Source organism: Urocitellus parryii, chromosome 5, assembly GCF_045843805.1.
Source record: "Urocitellus parryii isolate mUroPar1 chromosome 5, mUroPar1.hap1, whole genome shotgun sequence".
Taxonomy (NCBI): domain Eukaryota; kingdom Metazoa; phylum Chordata; class Mammalia; order Rodentia; family Sciuridae; genus Urocitellus; species Urocitellus parryii.
The window spans coordinates 102645047-102672978 of NC_135535.1; positions in this window are offsets into that span (position 1 = coordinate 102645047).

The window sequence follows — 27932 nt, forward strand, 5'->3', positions numbered from 1 at the left end:
TCCCTTAGAGGCAAGGATTTTGTGCCTTTTCTCTATTCCCAAGTACTTCACTTAGTGCTGGGCATATGAATGAATGAATGAATGAATGAATGAACGAACGAAATTATTTAATAGGTTCCACTAAAGCATTCAGCTTAGGAAAGTTATGTAGTCATGCTACTAAGCCACAAAAACAGGACAAGGCTGGTAGTGGGAGCAAGGTTATTATATATATTAACCCATAATGAAGGTTTTCTTTTATTTTACATGTCTATAGAGCTATCATTGAATAAATACAATAATACTGCTGGAAGATTCAAGGGCACAATGAACTTGTAGATTAATTGAGATATTAAGATCATCCTGCATGGCAGGCATGATGGTACAAGTCTGTAATCCCAATGGCTCTAGAATTTGAGGCAGGAAAATTGCAAGTTCAAAGGCAGCCTTAGCAAGGTTCTGTCTCAAAAGTTTTTTTTTTTTTTTTCTTTTTTAAGAGCTGGGGATATAGTTCAGTGGTTAAGCAGCCCTGAGTTTGGTTCCTGGTACAAAAAAAAAAAAAAAAAAAGAAAGAAAGAAAGAAAAAAGAATCCTACATGGTCTGAAACTGGAACAAAACATTGAATCAGAATTGGCTTGAAAATCTGAGCATTTGGTCATTGTATACCATGGTTTGGATATGATTTAAATGTGTCTTCCAATGGCCTCTGTGTTAGAAGCTTGGTCCCAGTGTGACAATGTGATGGGACTGTTAAGAAATGGAGCCTACTAGGAGATTATTAAGTCATTGGGAGGTGTACTCTCAGAGGAGATTAATATTCTTTCAGAGCGATGGATCCCTCTTGGCTTCCTGTCTTGCTATCTGAACTCTTTCTTGGATGTCATCTACCATGAAGTGATATCACCAGAGGCGCCTTCACCAGAGCCAGCACTAAGCTGTTTGGAATTCAGCCTCCAAAACTATAAACTAAATAAACTTTTTAATAAGTACTCATCCTTAGGTATTATAGTAACAGAAAATGGATTAATAACAGCCAGTATAGTGTTTTTATCAACATGTCTGTATAATTTTGAAACTTTCAAAGTTTGTAAGTGCTTTCTAAGTTAGTACAATCACTATGGAAATCAGTATGGAGGTTCCTGAAAACACTAGGAATGAAACACCTTGAGACCCAGCTAGACCACTCCTTGGTTTATTCAAAAGAATTAACATACTATAGCAATACAAGCATACCCATGTTTATAATGACACAATTCACAAGAGTCAATTATGGAAGCAGCCTGGTGTCCATCAATAGATGAACAGATAAAGAAATTGTGGTTTAAAAAAACAAAAAAGAAAAAGAAAAGAAAGAAAGAAAATGTGGTAATGCATTCCTGTAATCCCAGTGACTCAGGAGGCTGAGGCAGGAAGATTGCAAGTTGGAGGCCAGCCACAGCAATTTAGTGAGGCCCTAAGCAACTTAGCCAGACCCTGTCTCAAAATTAAAAAAAAAAAAAAAAAAAAAAAAAGGCGGGGTTGCGGGGATGACTGGGGACTTAGATCAGTAGCAAAGCACTTCTACTAGTGAAAAACAACAATGAAAAAAAGAAAAGAAAGTACCATAAATATACATAATGCAGTTTTTACTCAGCCATAAAGAAGCAAATTATATAATTTGTAAGAAGATGGGTAGGACTAGACAGTATTACATTAAGCAAAATATGTCAGACTCAGAAAGTCAGGGATGGTATATTTTTCTTTCTATGTGGAAACTAGAGAGAAAAAAGGGAAAAAAAGAGGGGAGTGGAGTAGGGGAGATCTCATGAAAATAGAAGGGAGACCAGTAGAAAGGAAGGTTACCACAGGGAGGGAGAAGGGAAGAAAAGAGGAGGTACTGGGGAATAAAATTGACCATGTATAAATATGTAACAATAAAGCCCACTATTATGTGCAATTATAATGCACCAATTAAAAATGATCTTTTAAAAAAGTTTGTAAGTGCTTGACACATAGAAATTTTAATGGTGTTGAATTAATTACAGATTAACATACATAGAAACAATCAACATCTTTTTTCCTTTTTATAATAAATTGTAGTAGGACTTCAAATTCATAGACCATACGTCATTTTAGAGCAGACATATTTGTCATTCATACACATTAGAACACTGTCTATAATTGTAGATAATATTTTAAAAGATATTAAATATAATATTAAATAATAATAAATAATATTAAAGTAGATAGTTTGCTGACAAAAATTGTCTGTTTTTTTTTTTTTTTTAAGTTCTCGGCAGACACAACATCTTTGTTTGTATGTGGTGCTGAGGATCGAACCCGGGCCGCACGCATCCCAGGCGAGCGCGCTACCGCTTGAGCCACATCCCCAGCCCCAAAAATTGTCTTTAAATTTCATTTCCAGTAGTTATTTTATTTTTAAAATTTATGTCATTAGTCTGTACTAACAGAATCTGTGGTGTGCTCTGACTCCTCATAGATTGATGTAGTAGTGATGAATTTGGGGGATGCAATTCAGCATATAACATTATGTTATTGTAGACTCACTCTTTTATATTCTTCTATCTTGAATATCCTTTGAAACTAACTCACAATCATACTTTAGTATGATCTCTTCCTCTGTGAAACATCTCAGGCAAACCTAAGAAGATTTGATTTCGTTTATGCCATTATCCATTTCAAACATACTTAAAATAGAATATTTAATAAATATCACAGTGATTATTTGCTTATGTATCTAAACTGTGAGCACTTTGGGCAGAGACTTTTTTGGGGGGCTGGGGTGTTACTGAAGATTGAACTCACCGTCACTGGACCACTGAGTCACATCCCCAGACCTATTTTGTATTTATTTTATTTAGAAACAGGGTTTCACTGAGTTGCTTAGTGCCTTTGAGTGGCTTTGAACTGGCAATCCTCCTGCCTCAGCCTCCAGAGCCAAGCCACAGTGATTACAAGTGTGCGCCACTGCACCCCGCGAGAGTATTTTTTTTGTCTATTATTTTATCTATCTCTATGTCTATGCAGACTATAGATAGATGATCAAAATATGTTAAACTAAATAAGTAAAATACATTCAAAGAATATTCTTAGGACTATTAATTATCTCAGTAAGCTGTAACTGAATTATGTAATATTATAGAAAGGATTCATTAAATAAAGGTAATGATTTATAGAAGTCTCAAAAAATGTCCCTTAGCCAGAGGCCTATAGTCCCAGCCAGGCTGAGATAAGGAGGATCCTGTCTGAAGCTAGCATAAGCAACATAGCAAAACTTCTTTTTAAAAAAGTCACTTATTCCTCTCTCCATCTGTGGAGAGATGTGCCTTTATTTGTCATCTCTGTCACATTCTCCTGTGTACCTCTGCCTGGTCTCAGTATTTCATTTCTCGCTCGTCCATCTCCCAGTTCCTCGCTTTCCTTTCATTGGTGCCAAAACCTGGGATATGGTTTCCCGGTGTGCCTGCTCCCCTCTCCGAGGGACACTGAATATCCATGGACCCCATCCAAAATCCATTGTGGGACCAGGCCTTCTGTTCTGCCCAACATCATCTCTGCACCCACCACCGGACATTTCAGTGACACCCACAAACCCTCTTCAAGCTGCTTTTCTCCAAGGCTGGAACCCCTAATCTTCCTTCAATCTGTGAGAACCATGAGGACACTGTAGAACCATGACTTGTGTTACAGGACTTCCAACCCCTCACCAAAACTGGGCCATCGAAAGTCAGCATTGCCCAGCACCTCCTGACCATCACTATTGCCTCAATGACACCCCTGCACCCCTAATAAGTGTCCAGATGCTGCCCCTTCCCAGCAGAAAGAATCTACAGAAGATTGATCTATGCCCCTGTCCCTTAAGGGGCTCAATAACAAATAGGGTAGTGTAATGTCCTTGCTCACCATGTGGATCCACTTAAGTGACAGCTACCATCTTAAGAAAAAGTTTTACTTTCCCCCCCAAGGGCCTTTCTGAGAAAGGCTCACCACTCCCTCATACCCCCCTACCCTTAACCTCCCACATTAGGACTTGCCCGGTTCTACTCCTTGAACCTGCCCCATAAAAGTCCTGAACCCCAGGCTTGTTTTGCCTCTCTTCCTCTATGGAGAGATGGCCTTTATTTGTCAACTCTGACAAATAAACTCTCGTGTGTAACTATAAAAAAAAAAAAAAAAAAAAGTCCTTTACATAATTAAATCCTTTTATACATGTGGGTAAATGGTGTGATAGATGAAGATGACCCACTTTCTCTTTTTTCCAATGTTATAGTTTGGATCTAGAATGTCCCCCAAAGGCTCATGCAGTGAAGCCTTGGTCCCCAGTGTAGCAATGTTTATAGAGTGGTGCTTTTAGAAAATGATTGGATCATGAGAGCTATAACCTCAGCAATGGTTTACCCTTTGGTGGATTTATAGCTGAACAGACTATTGGGAGGTGGTGGAAACTACGGGAGCAGGGCCTTGTTAGAGGATAATGTCACTGGGAGCATTCCCTGTAAGGGTATGCGTTCCCCTCCCCCACCAACAAGAGAGGAGCCTTGCTTTGCCACACCCTCCCAACCATCCCATTCTGCCTTACCACAAGCCCACACAGATGGGGCCAATAGACTATGGACTGAAAGCTCTCATACTATAAGCCAAAATACATCTTTCTTCCTCTAAGTTGATTTTCTCAGGTATTTTGTCAGAGCAATGAAAAGTTGATTAATGTATTGGTAAACCAGAATGTCAATTAAGATTTTATAATCTATTTTAGCTAGGTGAGGTTATGCACACCTGTAATTCCTAAGACTCAGGAGACTGAGGTAGGAGGATCACAAGTTCAAGGCCTGCCTGAGCAACTTAGGTAGCCCCAAATCTCCAAGGGGAAGGGAGGGTAAAAATACACTCTATTGCCATGTCTAAAGAGAACAAATTTAAAAAGAAAAGAAAAAAAGAGCTGAGAATGTAATTAAGTAAGTGGTAGACACTTGCCTGGCAAGTGAAAGGCCCTGAACTCAATATCTAGTACTTCAAAGAAGAAAGAAAATATAATTGGTCTCTTGCCAGGGTTTTTTTTTTTTTTTTTTTTTTTGGTACTGGAGATTGAACTCGGGCACTTGACCACTGAGCCACATCACCAGTCCTATTTTGTATTTTATTTAGAGACAGGGTCTCACTGAGTTGTTTAGTGCCTCGCTCACCCTTGCTGAGGCTGGCTATGAACTGAGGCTGGCTTTGAACTCCTCACCCTTGCTGAGGCTGGCTTTGAATTCGATCCTCCTCCCTCAGCCTCCCTAGCGGCTGGCATTACAGGAATGCACCACCTCATTGGCTCTCCTGTCAGTTTTATTCATCTTCTAAACTCTGCCTAAACAGTCAACTAGTCTTGCCTCTGCCTAGCATGGGATGGCCCTGGGTTCCATCCCTAAGACAGCCAGAATAAACAGCAGAAAGACAATAACCAACCAAATTTATCTCCTTTGAACCTTCATTTTATATTTGTTTGTTTGTTTTTGTTCTTGTTGTTCATCCTTTGGTTGCTTTGTGGTGCTAGGGATTGAGGACCAGATACTTTTTAATACTTGTACTTGACAGAAACTAAATTGATTCTACTGTACTACAGCATCATACATACTGTCCTTATTTTTAATAATCAATAATATGTCAGAGTATGCTCTAAACAAAGATAACAAAGATATCTATAAAGATAAGTAGGTCATTATTGTTGACAAAGGAAGATTTGAGGAAAAAGGAAGAACAGGTTACTAAAGAGGAAGTGGATGTCTATGTCAAAATTCAAATCCATGAAACCACTAGGTTATACAACAGCTACCAGTAATTTAGCTCCAAGTTCTCACCAATCCCCATATGCCAAACTAATCCAGAAAGATAAACAGGGCTGAGAACAATCTTTTGTATTTATATTTATAGACTCCCTCAAGTGTTTTCCTAGCTGATTTGTTTCCATGATTAGAAAGCATCTCTTTGCAGAGTACCTTAGTGCTTCCCTGAAATGAGGATCTGCCCTAAAGCAGAAGTTTCCTCTGACACCTCCCCTTAGAGATCATAGCTGCCGCTACCTTGGGTGGAGCTGGTGCAAATATCCTCCTTACTCATTGTATATTGTTTAACACCCAGCAGGATGGAAAGATAAATGACAACCTGTGACTTGGCATTATTACTTTATCTACTTCCTCTAATGGTCAACACCAAGAAGAATAGGTAGGAGAGAGAATTATTTCAGTTTGATGTGTAGTTAACTGGACACAAAGTAGAAAGTCAAAAAAGAAAAATCAGTTTTGGAACATGAAGTAGACTTCAGGCATTTAAAAAAAAAGTTATTTAATTTCTATATATCTGAATTCCAGCATTAAATTGGCGGTCATGTTATCCATCTTGTAGAATTATTGAAAAAATTAAAACAATGCAAATGAAAAATATTTGATAAACTTTTTTTTTCTTTTCTTTTTCCTGATACTGAGGTTGAACCTAGGGTGTTTTACCACTGAACTACATCCCAGCCCTTTTGATTTTTTATTTTCAGGAGCAGTCTCACTAAGTTACCCAGGCTAGCCTCAAATTTGTGATCCCTCTGCCTTAGCCTCCCCAGTCACTGGGATTGCAGATGTGATCAATTATGGGTTGTTTTCACTTTTGTTTTTGTTTTTGCAGTGCTGAGGATCAAATCCAGGGCCTCATGTATTCTAGGTGAACACTCTACCAGGTAGAACACACCTGTAGTCCCAGTTACTATGCAGGCTGAAGCACGAGGACTTAATAAACACGTGCAAGGCCCTGGATTTGATTGCCAATAATGCAAAATGCACACACACACACACACACACACACACACAGACCATACAAGATAGGGTGGTCTAGGTTGCTTGCTCAATAGAGATGACATGTGAACAGAAACCCAAATCACATGAGAAAGTAAGCCTCAGGAGTTTGTGAGAACAACACTTCAAACAGAAGGCATTCCAAATGCAAAGACACTGATTCGTGCTTGGAATGAAGTCAAAAGGCTGATTCATCAGGAATGGAATGAAGAAGGGGGCAGAGTGGTAGGAGAATGTATGTTGAGAGATGGCTAGAAGTCTGATCGTGCAGGGCATTGTAAACCTTGGTGAAGGTTCTGGATTATATTTCAGATGTGACAAAAATTCAGGAAACTACAATGCCATTTTAGGGATTTGAGCAAAGGAAAGCCATTAATTTATTTGAAAAACATAAAAATACGCCAGGCATGGTGATGACACATGCTTGTAATCCCAGCAACTCCGGAGGCTGAGGCAGGAGGATCGAGAGTTCAAAGCCAGACTCAGCAATTTAGTGAGGTCCTAAGCAATTCAATGAGAACCTGTCTCTAAATAAAATACAAAAAGGCTAGGGATGTGGCTTAGTGGTTAAGCGTCCCTGGGTTCAAACCTCAGTACCACCAACAACAAAAACATAAAAAATGAAAATCTAAAACTCTGCTGAAAGAGGTCTCCAAAAATTCATGTTGAAATTTCATGGTGAAACTTATTGTGTTGGTATTATGAAGTGGGACTTTTTAAGAAGCAGCCAAGGAGACTAGAGATGTAGCTTAGTGATATAGGACTTAACTAGTGTGAGCCAAAGTCCTGGGTTCAATCTCCAGTACAGCAAAAGCAAAACAACAATAAGAATCAACCAAGGGATTGAGGGTATAGTTCAGTGTAGAGCACTTGCCTAGCATGCATGAGGCCCAAGTGTGGGGGGAAAATAAATTAAGTCATGAGGACTCTCTTTTAAGAATGAGCCAATTAATTCCTTATAAAAGGGGCTCCAGCCAGGCATGGTGGATGGGGAGCGGCTTGGGAGGCTGAGGCAGGAGGATCCCCTGAAAAGCCAGCCTCAACAAAAGTGAGATGCTAAGCAACTCAGTGAGACCTTGTCTCTAAAATATAAAACAGTACTGGGGATGTGGCTCAGTGGTCAAGTGCCACTGAATTCAATCCCCAGTACCAAAACAAAACAAAACTAAATGAAAAGGGCTCAAGACAGAGTTTGTCCTCCAAACTCTCTCTCTCTCTTTTTTTTTTTCTCTTCCACCTTCTACCATGTAAGGATACATATTGCTCCCTTCAGAGGTTGCAGCAAGAAAGAGCTGTCATGGAAGCTGAGAGAGTAGTTTTTACCAGATGCAAAGTCTGCCAGGGCCTTAATTTCTTAGCTTCCCAGCTTTAGAACTGTGCAAAATTTCTATTGTTTATAAACCACCTGATCAGTGTTATATAGTACCACAAATGGGCTAAGACAGAGAGCAAGAGAAGAGCACAGAGACCAGTTAGGAGCTTACTGGTCCTGGTGAGAAATGACAGAGGCTTAAATCAGGGTGATAGTGAGTTGTTGTTGGATTTAAATATATTTGCAAGGTAGAACCAACAAGATTAGCTGATGGTCTAGATGTTTGGCATGAGACAGGGTCTCACTGAGAAGCTTAGGGCCTTACTAAGTTGCTGAGGCTGGGTTTGAACTCTTGATCCTCTTGCCTCAGCCTCCTAAATTGCTAGGATTACAGGTGTGAGCCATCGTGCCCAGAAATTAAGAGTTATGTTTGAAATGTGTTAAGTCTGAGATTTTGTCAGGATATGCATTAATAAGGGTTAGAATGCTCTTATTTTCTTTCATATCTAGATTCTTGGAACATAAATATAAAAGAAAGATACATTCCATGCCTTTAAGATCTAATGGTGGGTAAGGAGAGGGAAAGAGAAAACGTAAGTGAGTAGTTTTTATTTATTTATTTCTCTTTTCTTTCATACTGGGGAATGAACCCAAGGCCCGCCAAGTGCAAGGCAAACACTTTATCACTGAACTATTTGCCTATCTTTTTCTTTTTCTTTTCTTTTTAATGGTGCTGGGGATTGGACCCAGGGCCTTGCGAATGGGAGGCAAGCACTCTACCAACTGACCTATATCCCAATCACTTTTTTAAAATTTTATTTTTATTTTTTGGCAATGGCTAGAATGATTTTAGTGGCTGATTTCATCTAGTTACATGAATCTAATGCATTCATCAACACTGACAGGTGGTAGGAACATGTGGGCCTGATGCAGAGATCTCTCTCCATTGGACATGCTCAAGATTCACTATTACATTTTTCCCCATTTTTATTGGTGCATTATAGTTTTATATAGTGATGGGGTTTATTGTTATATATTCATACATGCATATAACAATGTAATTTGGCCAATATGACTTCCTAGCATTTCTCTTTTAAATTTTATTTTTTATTTTATTTTATTTTTTTTTTTAAAGAGAGTGAGAGAGGAGAGAAAGAGATAGAGAGAGAGAATTTTTAATATTTATTTTTTAGTTCTCGGCGGACACAACATCTTTGTTGGTATGTGGTGCTGAGGATCGAACCCGGGCCGCACGCATGCCAGGCGAGCGCGCTACCGCTTGAGCCACATCCCCAGCCCCTTAAATTTTATTTTTGAGACAAGGTCTTGCTAAGTTGCCCAGGCTGGCCTCAAACTTGTGATCCTCCTGCCTCAGTTTCCCAAGTTGCTGAGATTACAGGCATGTACCACCTCATTTAAACAAACAAATAAATAAAAAACCCACTAAACTAATAGACTTTGCTTTGGAAAGGGGTAGTTTTAGGTTTACAGAAAAATTGAATGGAAAGCATATGGAGATAGGACATATCTTTCCTATGTTCATGTATGAACACCAGTGAAACTCCACATTATGTACAACCACAAGAATGGGATCTTAGATTAAATTATACTCCATGTATGAGTAATGTTTCAAAATATGCTCTACTGTCATGTATATTTAAAAAGAACAAATTAAAAAAATTTAAAAAGCAATTAAATAACAAAAGGAATAATAAAAAAGAAAGCACAGAGTTCTCCCTATCTTTAACATCTTGAATTAGTAGAGGACATTTGTTACAATTCATGAGCTAATATGGATAACATGACTATTAACTAAAGTTCATGGTTTATATCAGAGTTCATTCTTATGTGTTGTACATTCTGTGGGTTTTGATCAATGCATAATGAAATATGTCCACCATCATAGTATCATACAGGACAGTTTCACTGCCCTAAAAATCCCAGGCTTTATCCTCCTTTCTCTCTTCCCCAAGCCCTTAGCAAACACAGCTTTCTTCATCGTCTTCATTAGTTTTCCTTTTCTGGCATGTCATATAGTTGAACTTGTGAGGCAGCCTGTGTGTGTTGGTTTCTTTAACTTAGTCATACATCCACTAAAGTTTCCTCAATGTCTTTTTGTGGATAGCTCATTTACTGATGAATAGTATTCCGTTACATAGATGTACCCCAGTTTATCTATTTCTCTACTTAAGAACATCTTGGTTGCTTCCAAGTTTTAGCAATTATGAATAAAGTTACTATAAATATTTTATGGATGGAGGATTTCAACTTATTTGGGTAAATATCAAAAGGGTGATCACAAACAATTTTTTTTTTTTGTACTGGGAATTGAATCCACAGGGGTGCTTAACCACTGAGTCACATCCCCAGCCCTTTTTATTTTTTATTTTGAGACAAAGTCTCACTAAGTTGTTTAGGGCCTGGCTAAGTTGCTGAGGCTGGCTTTGAACTTGCCATCCTCCTGTCGCAGCCTCCTGAACAGCTAGGATTACAGGTGTGTACCACATGCTCAGCCACAAACAAGTATTTTATTTATTATTTTTGCTGTGTTGGGGATTGAACCCAGGGCCTCACACATGCTAAGCAAGCATTCTACCACTGAGCTACATTCTCAGCCCCATAAGCAGTATTTTAAATGTCAACTTCTATACAAGTGTTAATAAAGAATATGGACTATTACTTACATGAATTAAAGAGGGTTTTTGAAATTTACCTTAACAATTCTCTAAAACTATGAATGTCCTTCCTTCTCTATGTAGCTATTCTATCAGCAGGATACCCCTGCCTGGGTAACTTACAGGAAAATAGCTACATGATAACTAAAGTACTCATGCTGACTCATATCCACCCTTTTAAAAAAAACATAACCACATGCCAGTCTGTGGGCACTTTTCAATGCAATGTTTCATAATTAAAGGCCTGTGTTCTTTTAGCAGGGTTCTTCCCTAATTTTATTGGCCCTCCAGCCCCATAAAGCATAACCCCCCAGGATAAATTTATCAAGTTCTCTAGAGGGAAAAAGACTATTGAAGCTCCAAGGAGGTGTTTATTAATGTGGAGTTCCAAAATGGACGAGGCAAGTACAACAAAAGTAAATGCAAATGTTATATTTCAATCTACTTTTCTGAGGACAGGGGTCCACAATGTCTTATCACAGTCTCTAGAAAAGTAGTATAGTATAACACCTAAGAAACAACTAGAGAGATTGCCAAACATTGAGAGTTGTAGAGGAATGGGGAGAAAAATCTGCCTCTCCTTGGGTGCTCAGGAGAACTACAGGGTGGAAACTGCAGGCATTGTTTCCTACTATTCCCACCCTTCAGGATGGTCTGGCCTCCTCTCCACATGGAATTAAAAAGTACAAGTTCTGTGTAAATCACAGACTTAAATTCCTTCCTAGCAAGGGGGAGTTGTTTTTTTTTTGTTTGTTTGTTTTTGTTTTTTAAAGAGAGAGAGAGAGAGAGAGAATTTTTTTTTAATATTTATTTTTTAGTTCTTGGCGGACACAACCTCATTGTTTGTACGTGGTGCTGAGGAACCCAGGCCGCACGCATGCCAGGCAAGCGTGTAGTGCCCAAATGGGATTAGGGTATTTTAGCAAAATGTACACATCCTCAGAACAGACCATAGTCAGAAGAAACTAAAATTTTCACCTTCACTTGTCCAAAAGCAGTCATTAAAATACTTTAGCATTTGCCTTTAGTAATTCTAGGAGAAAGAGATGTGAAACAGTGGAGGCAAAGTTCTCTTAAGCTAAATTGAGAACTGGTTTTCTCTTCTTATCAAAACCTTCCATATTATGTGTATTATGGGTGTGACTACTGGGGATTGAATCCGGATGTGCTTTACCATAGCTTATCCCCATCCTTTTTTATTTTTCACTTTCAGACAGGGCCTTGCTAAGTTGTCCAGGCTGGCCTTGGAACTGTGATCCTCCTGCCTCAGTGTCCCAAGTAGCTGGGATTATAGTCATGAGCCACTGTTCTGGCATACTACATGCATTGATCAAGTTTTTGTGTTTATTGGTATCGTTGTCATTTTCTTTGAGTACTTATTGCCTGTTACACAGTATCCCAGCCACTGTGTTTGGATTAAGTGTATAATTTGGTGCTATTCTACTGCATATGCTTAATGTAATTTTTCTGTGTTGCAAAAAATCACTCTCCCAAATACACCTCTTTTTCAGAAAGAACCAAGGCTGTTGACCTTCTTTTGTTGTTGTTGTTTTTGCATTCTTTTTTTTTTTTTAACCTTTATTTATTTATTTCTATGTGGTGCTGAGGATTGAACCCAGTGCCTCATATGTGCTAGGCTACATCCCCAACCTGACTTTCTTACTTTTGAACCTCTAGCTGAGACAGTCACAGAAGTATTTGGATGAGGCGGGCCCAGAAACCAAAGAATCTCTTCACTGTCTCCCCCTAGGTTAGCACCGCCTGCCTATGTTTTTTTTTTTTTTTTTTTTTAAGAGGCTGTGTAAGCCAGTGCAGACGTGCACTGAAGACCGTCAGCAGGTCAGCTGAATCTCCACAGCAACCAGCTCCATCATTCAGAGCTGACCACATGCTCCTGTCCCTTAATTTTCTACTTTTCCCCTCCTCCTATGGAATTTATTTTTGTGTTGCTGCTGCCTAGAGATGCAGCCAGTATCTCCCTCATCATTCTGTTTTACTTCATCCTTTGGCTTTCCGTCATTATTTGGCATGAATCTGCAAAAGCGCATGAGTGTGCAAAATCTTTCTTATTTCTTGTATGGTGGGATACAAATTTATTGGATGAAATGCACTTATTTTTAAAATGTGTGGAAGTGTTGACATCAATGGCTTGAACCTAGAATTCTGTAACTGTTTAGATGTTAGATTGTGGGGAAATTATTTTAATTGCAATATGTAATCACATTTTATACTTTTTTTCCACCATGTTACTGGGGATTGAACCCAGGGGCACTTTACCACTGAGATAATTCCTCAGCACTTTTTAGTTTTTGACACAGGGTCTCGCTAAACTGCTGAGGGCTGGCTAAATTGCTAAGACTAGGCTTGAGCTTGCCATCCTTCTGCCTTAGTCTTAGTTGCTGGGATGACAGGTGTGTGGCCCAGTTCCTGATACATTTTATATTCTTTAAATACTCAGTTCAAGGCTGGGGTTATACTCAGTGGTAGAGCACTTGCCTAGAAGGTGTGAGGCCCTGGGTTCGTTTTTTCAGCACCACATATAAATAAATAAAATAAAGGTCTATCAACAACTTAAAAAAAAATAGGTTCAGGGCAGACTTTTAAATCCAGTTTAATTCCAATTATATATAAGTGGAATGCTTTAAGCTAATTGGGAATAAGCAAGTTTATAACTTTTTACAACTAAAAAAATTAAAATAAACAAATAAATACAACTAAGGTATCATGTTCAACTACAATTAAAATAAAATAAAGTTAAAAAGATAAATATTTTTTCAAAATTCAGAGGAGAGAGATAATCCATTAAATCCTCTAACCTGACTATACTGTGACCTGGTCTCTCTTTTTTTTTCCTTTTCTTTCTTTTTTTCTTTTTCTTTTCTTTTAAATATTTATGTTTTAGTTGTAAATGGACACAATACCTTTTTTTAAAATTTATTTATTTTATGTGGTGCTGACCATCGAACCCAGGTCCTCGCACGTGCTAGGGGGAGCGCTCGACCACTGAGCCACAATCCCAGCCCTTGGTCCCTTTCAATACTATTAAAAAGCAGCAATAGATCAGTGTATTGGCAACAAGAATGAATAAAAACAAATGGTCTAAAAAATCTGCAAGAGGGCCAGGCAGGGTGGCGCACATCTGTAATTCCAGCAGCTTGGGAGGCTGAGACAGGAGGATCTTGAGTTCTAAGCCAGCCTCAACAAAAAGCGAGGTGCTAAACAACTCACTGAGACCTTGTCTCTAAATAAAATACAAAAAACTGGCATGGGGATGTGGCCCAGTCGTGGAGTGCCCTGAGTTCAATTCCCGGTATCCCCACCATGCAAAAAAAAAAAAAAAAAAAAAAAAAATCTGTAAGAGGATATAGGTATGGATTCATTCATAGATACACTATGTTGCCAGGCCTAGTTTTAGCCATTGGCATACTGTGGTGGATGTGGTTGGGGAACTCCATTCCTTAATTGCATGGATCTTAAATTGTGGCTGGGTTTGCATTTTATTTTCTTGTGTTCACCCTCCTCACCCACTTATTTCAATTTTTAAAATATTACTACTACTACTACTACTACTTCTACTACTACAGCAATGGGGATTGAACCCAGGGAACTCTACTAATGAGCTGCATCCCAAGTCTCTTTCATTTTATATTTTAAGAAAACTCTTGATGGGCTGGGGTTGTAGCTCGTGGCAGAGCACTTGCCTAGCATGTGTGAGGCATTGGGTTTGATTCTCAGCACCGCATATAAATAAACAAATAAAATAAAGGTCCATAGACAAATAAAAAATTATTAAAAAAAAGAAAGAAAGAAAACATCTGGATGTTTCCAGGAGCTATGCTCCTGCTTCAGCCTCTTGAGTAGTTAGGATTAGTACCACACCCATCCTGGCTAACAATAAATTTGATATTATCAACTTGATTTACCACAAGAAATCTTAAAGTACTTGGCTATAGAGTTTGAGGCAGAACAAATTGTCTAACTGTACTACATTTTATTTCTGTAGGTTAAGAGAAAGATGTAGCCAATGAAAGTTAAGAAAAAAATACCTCAGACAACCAGTATATCTTCATTCCTATTCCCACCCCTTCTTAAGAAGGTTGTCATAAACAGGAAGTATGGCCTGGGTACAAGAAATCTAGAGGCAGATGATAAGTGACTGTTCAGAGGTTGTAGGAAAAGGGAGGCCTCTTTTTCTAGTATTTCAGTGAAGATTTTATTCTCAGGTTATTAGAGAAGATCCTCATAGATGGAGGGAAGATGAGGATGGCAGGAAGAGGGAGGGAAAGCTCTTGAAATTTATCAGTGTTCTCTTCGATTACAGAAAAACACTAGGGGAAAAGTGGAGTCTTCCTCAGGAATAATGGCTTTAGAAAGATAATTACCTTTCTGTTCAGTTAGACTAGGGGTCTGCAAACTGTGACAACAGGGCCAAATCCAATTTAACACCTGTTTTTTTCTTTTTCTTTTTGGTGCCAAGGATGGACTAGGGCCTTGCACATGTTAGTCAAGTCCTCTATCATTGAACTACATCATAGGCCCCCCCAATATCTGATTTTTACCACCATAAACCATTTTTTTTTTACATGTTAGATGGTTGGTAGAGAGTCAAAAAAAAGAATAATATTTTGTGATGATGAAGTTATATAAAATTCAAATTTCAATGTCCAAAAATAAAATTTTATTGGAACACAGCCAGGCTCACTCATTTACAAATTCACAATGGCTGCTTTTTCATGATACCAGCAGAAGTAGGTAGTTATAACAAAGACTGTATGGCCCATAAATCCTAGCATATTTACTATCTGACCCTTTACAGCAAAATTTGCCAACTCCTGATTTAGACAATAGATGAATCAAATGAAATGGTATGATAAAGTTCTGAGATGATAGGGTCATATTAGCCCCAAGTCAGGGGAAGAAATGGGAATGGGCACTGTGGTAGCAAAGGGTGAATGAAGAAAGAAAGAATGGGTGGGAAATACACTTTTTTTTTTTTTTTTCCATCTAGTGCCAGGGATGGAACCCAGGACTTTATGCACTGAGCTACAAACTAGTCCTTTAATTCCCCCTCCCACCCCCTACCCCAGGTGTGGTAGCACATGCCTGTAATTCCCAGCTGGAGGCTGAAACAGGAGGATTGCAAATTCAAAGCCAGCCTCAGCAAAAGCAAGAAGCTAAGCAACTCAGTGAGACCCTGTCTCTAAATAAAATACAAAATAGGGTTGGGGATATGGCTCAGTGGTTGAGTGTCCAGTTCAATCCCCAGTACCCATCGAAAAGATTTTTTTTTCTTTCTTTATTTAGTGGTACTGGGGTTGAACCTAGAGGTGCTAAACCACTAAACTACATCCCCAAACATTTTTATTTGAGACAGAGTCTTGCTAAATTGCCCAGTCTGATCTTGAACTTGCAATTCTCCTGCTTCAGAATTCCAAGTTATTGGGACTACAGGTATGCACTACTGCACTCAGCTTAAATTTTGAGATGGGGTCTGGTTAAATTGCCCAGGCTGGCCTCCAACTTGGAATCCTCTGTCTCAGCCTTCCCAGTAACTGGGATTCCTGATGTGTGCCACCACAGCAAGCTGGGATATATACATTTTGAGTTGTAAAAATCCAAAAAAGTGTGCCTACCAAAATGAAGATGCTAAAAGCCTGAGATTAGGAAATAGAAGGGTTTTTTTCCTCCAAATTTCTCTCATTTCTTATAACAGGGAATGGGAGAAATACCAGTGTTGAGGGTGCCTTCTACTTCAGGACATTGGCTGAATAAACTGGTTTCCTAGTTCACTGAGAGATGATAGACTCTTGGTTCTTTTTACTTATTTAGAAGCACAGTATAGATATTCTATCACTTAAATCCCTAGTGGTTATTCTGAACATAGTGCTGCCCTTCATGTTATTAGAAGAGGAGAAGTTAGGACTGGATTAGAGAATGGTTAAAGAAAGACATCTTCAAGTCCAATATCCCTGTCTATCTACCTTAGCTACATGGGAATATTCTGTGACCCTTCAACAGGTGGGAAGCATACTTCATTTTTATATAATGACCGAAGATGATATAGGCAGGGGAGTTGTAAGGATGACTGAAGTGCATAGTAATGTACTAATAAGACTGTTACCAGGGATTTTTTTTTATCTTCTAAAAAATTATATTTCTTTTTCAAATTGCAGAAATGGAAGTCTCCATTTCCAACTTTGGAGAAAAGTTGGGAAATGAAAACTGGAGGGAGCCCCAGAGTTACCATCACATCCCCCCATCCACCAAATGATGTGATAAAATAAATGGGATGTGGGTAACAGCATAGCAATAAGGACCTCAGTGGAATTAGTCCTTGAATAAATCAGTATAAATAGAATACTAAACGTAAGTTAGTCATTTGTTTATTCTACACTTAACTGATTATATTATCAATACTAGATGCTGAGTCATATTTTTAAATACACTCTGGGATCCTGTTATAAAACTCAAGCCCTACATGACTTTTGAAGCCCCGAATAATTCTATAATATAAATAAATGATTGTTTTAATGAATTTGTTTGCAAATTCATACTGGGAAGAGGATAGTAGGGTAGTTTAAAGCACAACATGCTTGAGTTTCCTAATATTGACTTACATAACTATGCCACATGCTTTTCCAAAGAAAAGAATCATGTGTTGAGTGTGACTTCTACTTCAGGACATTGGCTCTATAAACTAGTTTCCTAATTCATTGAGAGAGAGAGAGAGAGAGAGAGAGAGAGAGAGAGAGAGAGAGAGAGACTCCAATACATCTATCTAAATTCCTCAAATGCTTATAGTAAGTGACATGAAGGGCACTATTAAGTGCATAACTGTAATGCACAAATAGGAGGTCATGATACATAAATCACCTCATTTTTTAAATGTGGCAGGCTTCCATGTTTTTCAACATAATGTGAAAAGGACAAGAAAGATAAATAACAACAGAGAAATTTGTTTATATCTCAACAGTAAGGAAAATGAGGCAGGTACAGGAAAGTCCTTGATTTTGCATTCCCCTGCTTTCCTAGTTTCCCCCCTCAGGAACTTCTGCAATGGCAGGCAGGGTACAAACAACTCCAATTAGCCAGCAAATTGCTTTTTCTCCATTTCCTCATACAATTTTCTTCTTTGACTCCCTTATTCTTACTGTTCCTCCATCTTCAATCCTTTGGTGTTATTTTGCTCTCCCCTATGCTGGGGATCTAACCCAGGGTCTCAACACACGCTAGATAAGCCCGCTACCACTGAGCTACATCCTCATTCATTATTTCTAGTCTCCTATCTTTCTCAACGTTTTGATTACTTCAAAATAGTCCTTTCTCCGACTTTTCTCGGTCCATCCCTACACTAAGAAGATACTTTCCCCGTGTCCTGTGTTCCATTCACTCTTTTTCTTTCTTAAAGAGAGATTAATATTTACTTATTTATTTATAGTTTTCAGCGGACACAATACTTTTTGTTTGTATGTGGTGCTGAGGATCGAACCCGGCCTCATGCACGCCAGGCGAGCACTGCTACCGCTTGAGCCACATCCCAGCCCCCATTCACTCTTTTTCTTCTAAACTCTCGGCATGCCTTTCCACATTTCCATGCTTTTCATTTTGATCTCTCCCTCCTTAGCCAACTGACCCCAAATTGGCCCGAGGTAGAAATCAAGCGCAGAAACAGAAAATCGTGCGCGTGCGTGCGTCAGTGAATCGAGAATGAGAAGAGAGAACACAGCTCCGCGCCCCTCTCTGGGGACTACTAGGGCGGGGAAGTGATGCTAGCCTGCGGCGGGCGCCGTGCCACCTTGCACGTCCTCTGCAGTCACAGGAAGGCGCTGATCACGCGGAGCCAGACGACCCGCCCTGGCCACATGCTGTGATGAACCGTACGAGCGTCCACCCGATTGGCCAGAGCAAGTCGCAATTTTCAGGAATCCTAGGCATCTCAAGGGAGCTGCAAAAGGTTTTGCAAGAGTCTTGCCTTAAGGGCAGATGGTTCTGTTCAAGGTAACTGACTCTCCAACATCATTTTAGCATCACTCAGCAGGGTCAATCTCTGCTTCCTTACTCCATCTTACCATGACAGCACTGCCTCTTCAGCGCAGGTCTCCTCCCTACCCCCATGTACATTCCACATTTCAGGCTTCTTCGTTGCCTTGTATTTTTACCAAATCTTTCTCTGCATAATGCCCTGCAACATACTGATTCGTTTCCTGAAAGTTAATTTTATTTATGTATAAAATGTATACAGTAACTACGTCCATACATTTTAGGTGTACAAGTCGATGACTTTTGACGGATACTTAATCTTTTATGCCCGTAACCATCGCCTCAATAAGCACATAGATTCGCGTCTTATAAAATTCCCTTTGCACCTGATTCTTGCTGCAGTTACTAGGTCATTTTTCAACCACATATTAAATAAATACTTTGTGTGAACTAAACACTAGAACTACCAAAAGAGGAAATTACAGCAACTCAGTTTAAAAGGGAAGACACATATATTGAGAGGTATTCTTCTCCACCCGCCCGGTTTTTTCTCCCGGGATTGAACCCACAGGCGCTTTACCAGTGACCCACATCTCTAGTCATTATATTTTTTTTGAGATGGTCTCCCTCGTCACTGAGGATGGCCTCCAACTTGCGAACCTAGTGCCTCAGCCTCGGGAGTGGCTGGAATTATCGGTGTGAGTCTCCACCGTGCCCTGCGAGGTATAGGTATTTTGTTTTGTTGGTCTTAACCTATGTACAATATTTCTGATAACTGATTACCCCAACCCCAACACCACACTTATTAGACCCTTAGACAACTTGGTTGGCTGACTAATCCTTCCGGAAAAACACATTGTTTTATTTTTTCCTTCTTCCTCAGGAAAGCTGAGGGTGAAAGAAACACATTAGACTTAGAATAGCTGCTAAATAGAAAGCAGGATGGGAATGTGGGAAGAATTTCCTGGAGGCTTGGGAGGGAGCCTGCCCTGATGAGAGTGGGACTATCACAGGCAGTTTCAAGAACAAGTGGATACAGGTCTGGGAATGTAGCTGTAAAGGCTACTGGAAGACTCCTTGGGCAGGGGGACAGGATGTAAGCCCCTGGAATAGACTGTAAAAGAAAATGTCATCACGGACCATTGAGTTTAATGAGACACATTAGGCTACTGAGAAAAGTTAAAAGACAGTAGAAGTCCTCTCCTTCCCAAAGGGTGTGTTGTGTGTGGCAGAGTGAAAAATCAATCTAAGACAAACAGTAGGCACAAGGACACAAAGATGAAAAATAAGAACAAAAGGAAGGAAGGAAGCACATAAAGAAGAAAAAAGAACAATTAGAAAAAGAAAAAAAAAACACTCAGATTTCTCGAAATGTTGATGTAAACCTGGCCCTCTTCCTGAACCAGTGACACAGGGTTTCCACTTCCTTTTACTGTCATATTGCTAAAGTGTAGAAACCCAGACATCTTGATCATCAACTTGGAACTAGGGGATAACCTCTAGATCTACTCATTAAATGTTCAACTTACTAAAGATTTTTTTTTTTTTAACAGTACCGGAATTAAACCATTTCAAAAGAAAGAATTTGTCTTCCTTTTAAACTTAAGTATAAAATATATACTTCAGTTAAAATGCAGGTTAAAAAAAAATGAACTTAAGTATAGATGTGGGTGAATATTTGTATCTGTATTCACCTATAAAATACCTACCCAGATCTGGATTCTAGAACATTTCTTCCTCCCAGAAGCTTTCCTTATGCCAGATTACAGACTATAGCCTCCATCCCAAGAGAAACCACTGTACTGATTTCTAACTTCAATTAATTTTGTTGTTCTTGATCTTTATATGGAATCATAGAATACATACTATTTTGTTATAGGTGGACCCAATATCTTTATTTTATTTTTATGTGGTGCTGAGGATTGAACCTAGTGCCTCAAGCATACTAGGCAAGTGCTCTACCACTGAATCACAACACCAGCCCTGTACCATTTTTTAAATATTTTTTAAAAAATGTATAGACCTTTATTTTATTCATTTACTTATATGTGGTGCTGAGAATCGAACCCAGTGCCTCACACAGGCTAGGCAAGCGCTCTACCACTGAGCCACAGCCTCAGCCTCCAGCCTTGTACTATTTTGTGCTAGAATTTTTTTTAATTGAACATACTGTCTGAATATTATTGGAATGTATCAGTAGTTTATTGCTTGTTGTTGAGTAGTACTCATTAATATGTCAAAATTTATTGTCCATTCTTCCTTTGATGAACATATAATTTCTTCTATTTTTGAGCTATTAAACACATTCCTGTCATTTGTCAATTGTATGAATGCTTTTCTTTTGATATATTTAGGAATGAGATACTGAGTTTTTATTGTTTGGCAATAAACAATAAATTCTAAACAAAAATAAGTGTGCTACATCTTTGTCTTTATATGGGTATGGCATTAAAAAAAAAAATCTTTTAGGGCTGGGGTGTAGCTCCATGGTAGAGCACTTCCTTATGCATGAGGCCCTGGGTTTGATCTCCAGCAGTGAAAACAGCAAAACTCAAACAAAACAAAACACTTTTTGTATATATTATTTTAGTTAATCTGCAAAACACTTTTGTGCAGTAAGTAGAGTAGGTATTATCATCTCTATTTTATAGATATAGAAAGTGAACTCCGAGAGTTCAAATGCCCAATATTAAGTCACAGAATTAATAAGCTGTAAATTAGGACTAAAAAGTCATATTTCCTGATTCTTTAAAGTTTATTTTTCCTTATGTATTCCTTTTATTTTTATTGGCCTCATGTGAATGGACAGGTCACCCAGCCATCTAGTTTGCCCAGAACTATCATGGCTTTAGTACTAAAAGGCCCTGGGCCAACCTGGATGGTTAATCACTCTACAAAGTGATGCAAGGAGTAAAATGGTTATCAAAGCTTGCAAATAAAAAACAAAACCTACCTGATTTATTTAATTTAAGATCCTTCATTCCCAGAGCAAAAAAAAAAAAAAAAAGGATTTTTAATTTTTAATCAAAGGAACAATGCAATAGTCATACATTTATGTACTACATATATCAATTGTACCCCTTGACTCTACTCAAATTGTGGTCCATGGGCCAGCAGCATTTAGTATTTCCTGAGAGCCTGTTAGAAGTGCAAATCCAGGCCCTACCACACATCCATCCCCCTAAACTTACAGAATCAGGATCCCTAACAATGGAGCTCATGAATTTGTGTCTAATGAATTCTCTAAATTGGGTCAAAGAAAGCACGGAGAAATAAGAGCCGAAGTTTGAGAACAACTGTTCTAGTCAATTTCCTTCACAAATATAAAGAAGCTCATATGGTTTTAAAGATATCTGGGCAGGTTAGGCTCGGTGGTGCACACCTATAATCCTGGCTACTCAGGAGACTAAGGCAGGAGGATCCCAAGTTGAGGACAGTCTGGGCAACTTAGACCCTGTCTCAAAATAAAAAGTAAAAAGGGCTGGGGATGTAGAGCACCTGGGTTGAATCCCTTGTACTGCAAAAGATCTCTGGCAGAATGATTCCATTACTTCATTGAGTAAGCTTTCACTATATGAAATGTTGTTTTTCTGAAATTTTTTATTTATTAAATTTCCTTCTTTCTTCCTCCTCCTCCCACCACCCCCACCTCTTATTCTTTTGGTACTAGGGATTGAACTTAACCACTGAGCCACATCCTCAGCCTTTTTTTAATTTTTATTTTTGAGGCTTAGAGCCTCACTAAGTTGCTGAGGCTGGCCTTGAACTTGCAATCCTCCTGCTTCAGTTTCTGAAACCACTGGGATTACAGGTATGCATCATCGTGGCTGGTTTATTATTTATGAAAATTTTCATCTAACATTCTGTTCCTAAATGAGAGTGAAATATCATTTCAGGTTTTTTTTCTTTCATTTTCTAAAGTCATTCGTGTACTTCTTAAATTATGGTGTCCAGAACTAATTTTGGTTAAAAACAAAACAAAACTGTAGAAAATAAAAAGAAAGACCTTGTAGTTACAATGTGACTATTAACAAATCTTAATAATTATTTTTCAAGGTACATTAGAAACTGTACAGTTATAAGAATCAATAAACTTAGAAATAGAAAGAGTACTTCATCTAGATCACAGGGAGAGGAAACAGACAACAAATCAATACATAACAGATAGGATTTGCTGAATGAGTTCTGCCAGCAGGACCTAGCCTTAAGTTCCTTTTGGGTAACATGACTGATCTCAATCGACATAGTTTATACTCTGTTCTAGAACTCAATTCAAATACTCACCCTCCAACTCCAATCTATCTTTTCTTCGCCCATCTAATTTAGCCCTCTCTTTTTTTTTTTTTCCCCTCATGTTTTCCACCTAGAGTAAGGGTTGCAATGGGGAGAGTACTGTCATAGTAGGATACCTGGTAAAGAAAAGCAATGACAGCAGCATAATAGGAAAGAGTACAGAAAGAAAAGAAAAGAAAAAAAAAAAAGACTAAGGCAAAAGGAATAGGCACTAACATAGATGAGATAATCAAGAGAGAAACTACACAAGTGATACAGTGATATAAATAAACATCCTTATAGAAATGGATAAAGGCATTGTCCACAGTTAGAGGAACAAAAGTAGAGGAATCAAGAAAACAAACCTAAGGAAACTCAGAAACCTAAATATATGTAGAGACACAGGAGAGGAGAACACAGTCAGATGATAAACCAGATTATTCATGATTCTGCAGAAAGCAGCTGCAGAAAGATTTTGGCAAAGAGCAGACAGTTCCTAGGAAATGTGTATTTGTTCTCATCTGCCTCTGTGAGTCATTATTATTTCCAAGGAAGGAACCAATGGAAGGTTATAAAGAGGGTACCTTCACTTCTGTGCTTCCACTTCCTTTCCTTGCTAGTGGTCTTCTGACATACATAGAAAGAAACCTCCCTAAGACAACCAAATTCTAGGAATACTTCCCTTAGATATAACCATAACCCTTGTCTTTATTATTCTTTTATCTCTTCGATATGTGTATCTTAAAATTTTCACATTTCCTTATTTCTTCTCTTTCCCCTCCATTTCCCAAGGTGTTATAAGCCACTAACTTAGTGTTCCTTATGTCTATTCCATTCTCTTTTTCATGTCTCCTTTTACCTAATGGCATCCTTGTCCCTACCCTCTCCCATCCTAGCTGTAAATTTTGTTTCTTTTAATTCTACTCTCTATTTTCACTCATTAGTCAAGCTCATACTTGGACATCTTAACCTTTGAATGAGATAACGTCATAATAATAATAATAATAATAATAATAAAAGACAAATAATAACAACGTTCCAAGACCATGGAGATTTGAATGAGGTTTTTTATAAACGTGATGATGAAAAAATAAAACATACACTTATATAAATCAAGAAAGCCTGGGCTGGAGTTGTAGCTCAGTGGTAGAGCATTTGTCTTGCAAGTATGAGGCACTGGGTTCGATCCTAGCACCATATAAAAACAAATAAAGGGGGGCTGGGTTTGTGGCTCAGTGGCAGAGCCCTTGCCTCGAATGTGTGAGACCCTGGGTTCAATCCTCAGCACCACATCAAAAATAAATAAATAAAATAAAGGTTTTTTAAAAAAAAGGCAGTCTATATACAACAAAAAAAAAAAAAAAAAAAAGAAAAAAGAAAAAAAAGAAAGCCTACAAAATGCAGAGTGCTCTGCTAAATGATACAGAAAATCAAGTCCCTGCCCTCAAGTTATAAACTGGTTACGGAGAGAAGATAAAGTGTGAATAAAGATAGAGTCAAGAAATATTTTGCATGTGGGAACAATCTAGAAAGCATCTTGCAGTTAGACCACAATGGATGCCCCAAACTGTGGATAGTACTAAACCCTATACATAGCTATGACATGCTTTCCCCTTTTCACTTAAAAAGCAACACTTTACAGTTTCTCTTTGTTTTGTTTAATTTGAGACAAAGTGTCTCACTACATCCCAGGCCGGTCTCTAACTCATGAGCTCAAGGGATCATCCTGCCTTAGGCTGCTGAGTAGCTGGGACTACAGGTATGTGCCACCAAGCTTGGTTGACAAATCACTACTCTTGTACTTTTTTTTTTTTTTTAAAGAGAGAGTGAGAGAAGAGAGAGAGAATTCATTTTCTAGTTCTCGCGGACACAACATCTTTGTTGGTATGTGGTGCTGAGGATCGAACCCGGCCGCACGCATACCAGGCGAGTGCGCTACCGCTTGAGCCACGTCCCCAGCCCACTACTCTTGTACTTTAGAAGCCACTGTTAAATAGTAAAGTTAGGATATCTGGAACACAAACACCTTGTTCATAGTCAATTTCATAACGGAGATCTTTGGATGAGATAACATCTTTTTTTTTTTAAGAGAGAGAGAGTGTGTGTGTGTGTGTGTGTGTGTGAGAGAGAGAGAGAGAGAGAGAGAGAGAGAGAGAGAGAATTTTTTTAATATTTATTTATTTTTTTTAGTTCTTGGTGGACACAACATCTTTTGTTTGTATGTGGTGCTGAGGATCGAACCCGGGCCACACGCATGCCAGGCGAGCGCGCTACCGCTTGAGCCACATCCCCAGCCCAAGATAACATCTTAATAATAAAAAAAAAAAGTTCGGAGATCATGAAGATTTGAATGAGGTTTTTTTTTATAAAGGTGATGATGAAAAAATAAAATATATACACTTGTATATATCAAGAAAGCCTATAATTGTCTATAGTGGATAGCATTTACAGTTCGATAGGCTGGATAAAGTGATAATTCATATTCCTAGTGGAATGGAATGGGACATTGTGAGACTTCATCACACTAATCAGAATGGCATGCAATTTAAAGCTTGTAAATTATTTATTTCTGGAATTTTCCACTTAATGTTTTAGGACCACAGGAGACTGTGGGTAACTGAAACAGTGGAAAAGAAAACCACTGGCAAAATGGGACTACTATATTTGGAATAGACCTTGGAATGTTAGATTAATCCATTTTGTCCATCATCCCAGATGTGGAACACCTATAAAAACTTAAATATAGTATTAATGTAATATATAATTATATAATAAACAACTATAAGTATCATATATATACATATATGCTCTGTATTATGATTTCCCGCCTATTTTAATGCACCTGTGTCAATCTCATTGAAAGATTTGCAGAATTGAAAATTTGGGATTTAACTGATTAAGAGATAAGAGACAGAAGGGAATTTTCATAACATGAAATGGCCTGGGGAAATGTATGCGGTAGAAAGTTTGTAGGGAAGACTGAGGAATAGCTTAATCCATTTTAGCGAAGGAGTTGGCTACTTGTGGGAGTCTAGTAAGAAGTAATCCTGGTAAAACAAGTTTGGGCTATGCTGCAACAGTCTTTGAATATGAGTGGTGTTCTTTTGTAAGCTTATTCACTGGTGGAGAATGAAGTAATGTACTAGGGATTGAATCCAGGGGCACTTTGCCACTAAACTACATTCCCATCCCTTTGCCCAGGATGGTCTCAAACTTCTAATTCTCCTGCCTCAGCCTCCTAAACAGTTGGGATTATATACCTGCCCCATTGTGCCAGATTTTTTTTTTTTTTTTTTGTCACAGAAACTACATCTTACTTGTACTCCAGATGTGAAATGCATCACTTCTATCTCATATGCTCTGCCCCAATTAAAAAGTCTTCTTGCCATGTGTGTTGGTGTACACCTGTAAACCCAGCTACTTGGGAAGCTGAGGCAGGAATATCAAATTTAAGGCCAGCTGCACAACTTAGAAAAACCCTGTTTCAAAATAAAAAATAAAAAGGGTTGGAGATATTGCTCAGGTGGTAGAGCATCCCAGTACCACAAAACACACACACACACACACACACACACACACACACACACACATCTCATCCTTTTCTGTCTACCCACCCCATCCTCTGCAGTGCTAAGGATGGAATTCAGGGTCTTACATTTGCTAGGCAAGTGCTCTACCACTTAGCTATACCCCCAGCCCGTATGCATTTTCTGATTTTGCCTTTCCATTGATTCCCTTGCCCCCCAACCTTGAACTCCAACTTGGTTGTTTCACTTCACTATTAACTGTCCATTGTTTCAGTTAGAAGTCTTTCTGGATAGAAACCAAATTGGTTCCATGATGGAAATCGTTTTCTGCAAACAACTGGCTCTCATTTCTAGTTCTAGAACAGACAAGTTGAAAGTTAGAAAACCCAGGCATCAGCACAGACTACGAGAATTGACTTGCTATGCTACAGACTATATTAAAACTTGTTGAGCCATTAAACCTGTCTCAGTTCTCTAATTCTAAAAGGTGATCTTACTGTCAAAGGAGAAGGACTCTAGCCATTTTATTCTTTGCAATCTCAATGGTCCTATAATACAACTTCTACATAGATACTTCATGATTCATGCATGTAAAGCAATGGAAAAAAGATGACAAATTATAAATATTTCAATTACTTAACAAATATTTGATTATCATTCTTCTTTTAAATACATACTTGAAATTTCCAAATTTTTGGAAGATTTCCTTGATACTTACATTCAATTAATATCAGAATGAATGAATCTTTAGCTATAAACATAAAGGTACTGGGGAAAGATTTTTTTTTTACCTTTAAATTCTGAGTGGTAATAGCTGGAACTTGAAGAATTAGAAGCATTTGAAAGGATCTACTTAGCTGCTTCTGGGTATAGCTGAGAAAGAATTTATTTCTCCCCTTTCACCTTTTAAACTCTATCATAACTTGTTCATTTCAGGTACCCTGAGAATGAAGCTCTTAGTTGTTTCTCTTTGATCTCGACAGCTGCAATCAATATGAAGAACTACTAAAATAGCCCCAGGAAAAGACTCAAACAATCCCACCATGGAGGACGTGCAAGAAAGAGCATTCCTCTTTGTCTCGCACACCATTACCTCTAGATACAATCAGTGGCAGGACAGTGACTTCTGCTCCACTTATCTTACCAATAACTAACGAGTCAACATAATTAGTACAGTCACATCCTAAAATAACCACATGCCTGGTTGTGGCTCCTGAAAGACAGAACAGAGCTCCTAGTTTACGCTGTATTTACCTAATATTAAAATATGATAGAAAAATAGTAGGTTTATTCACCTGCTCAAGAAAAATGACCTTTCAACTGGAAAGAATGTAAAACATGAGGAAAGAAGCTAAAGGCCAGGGG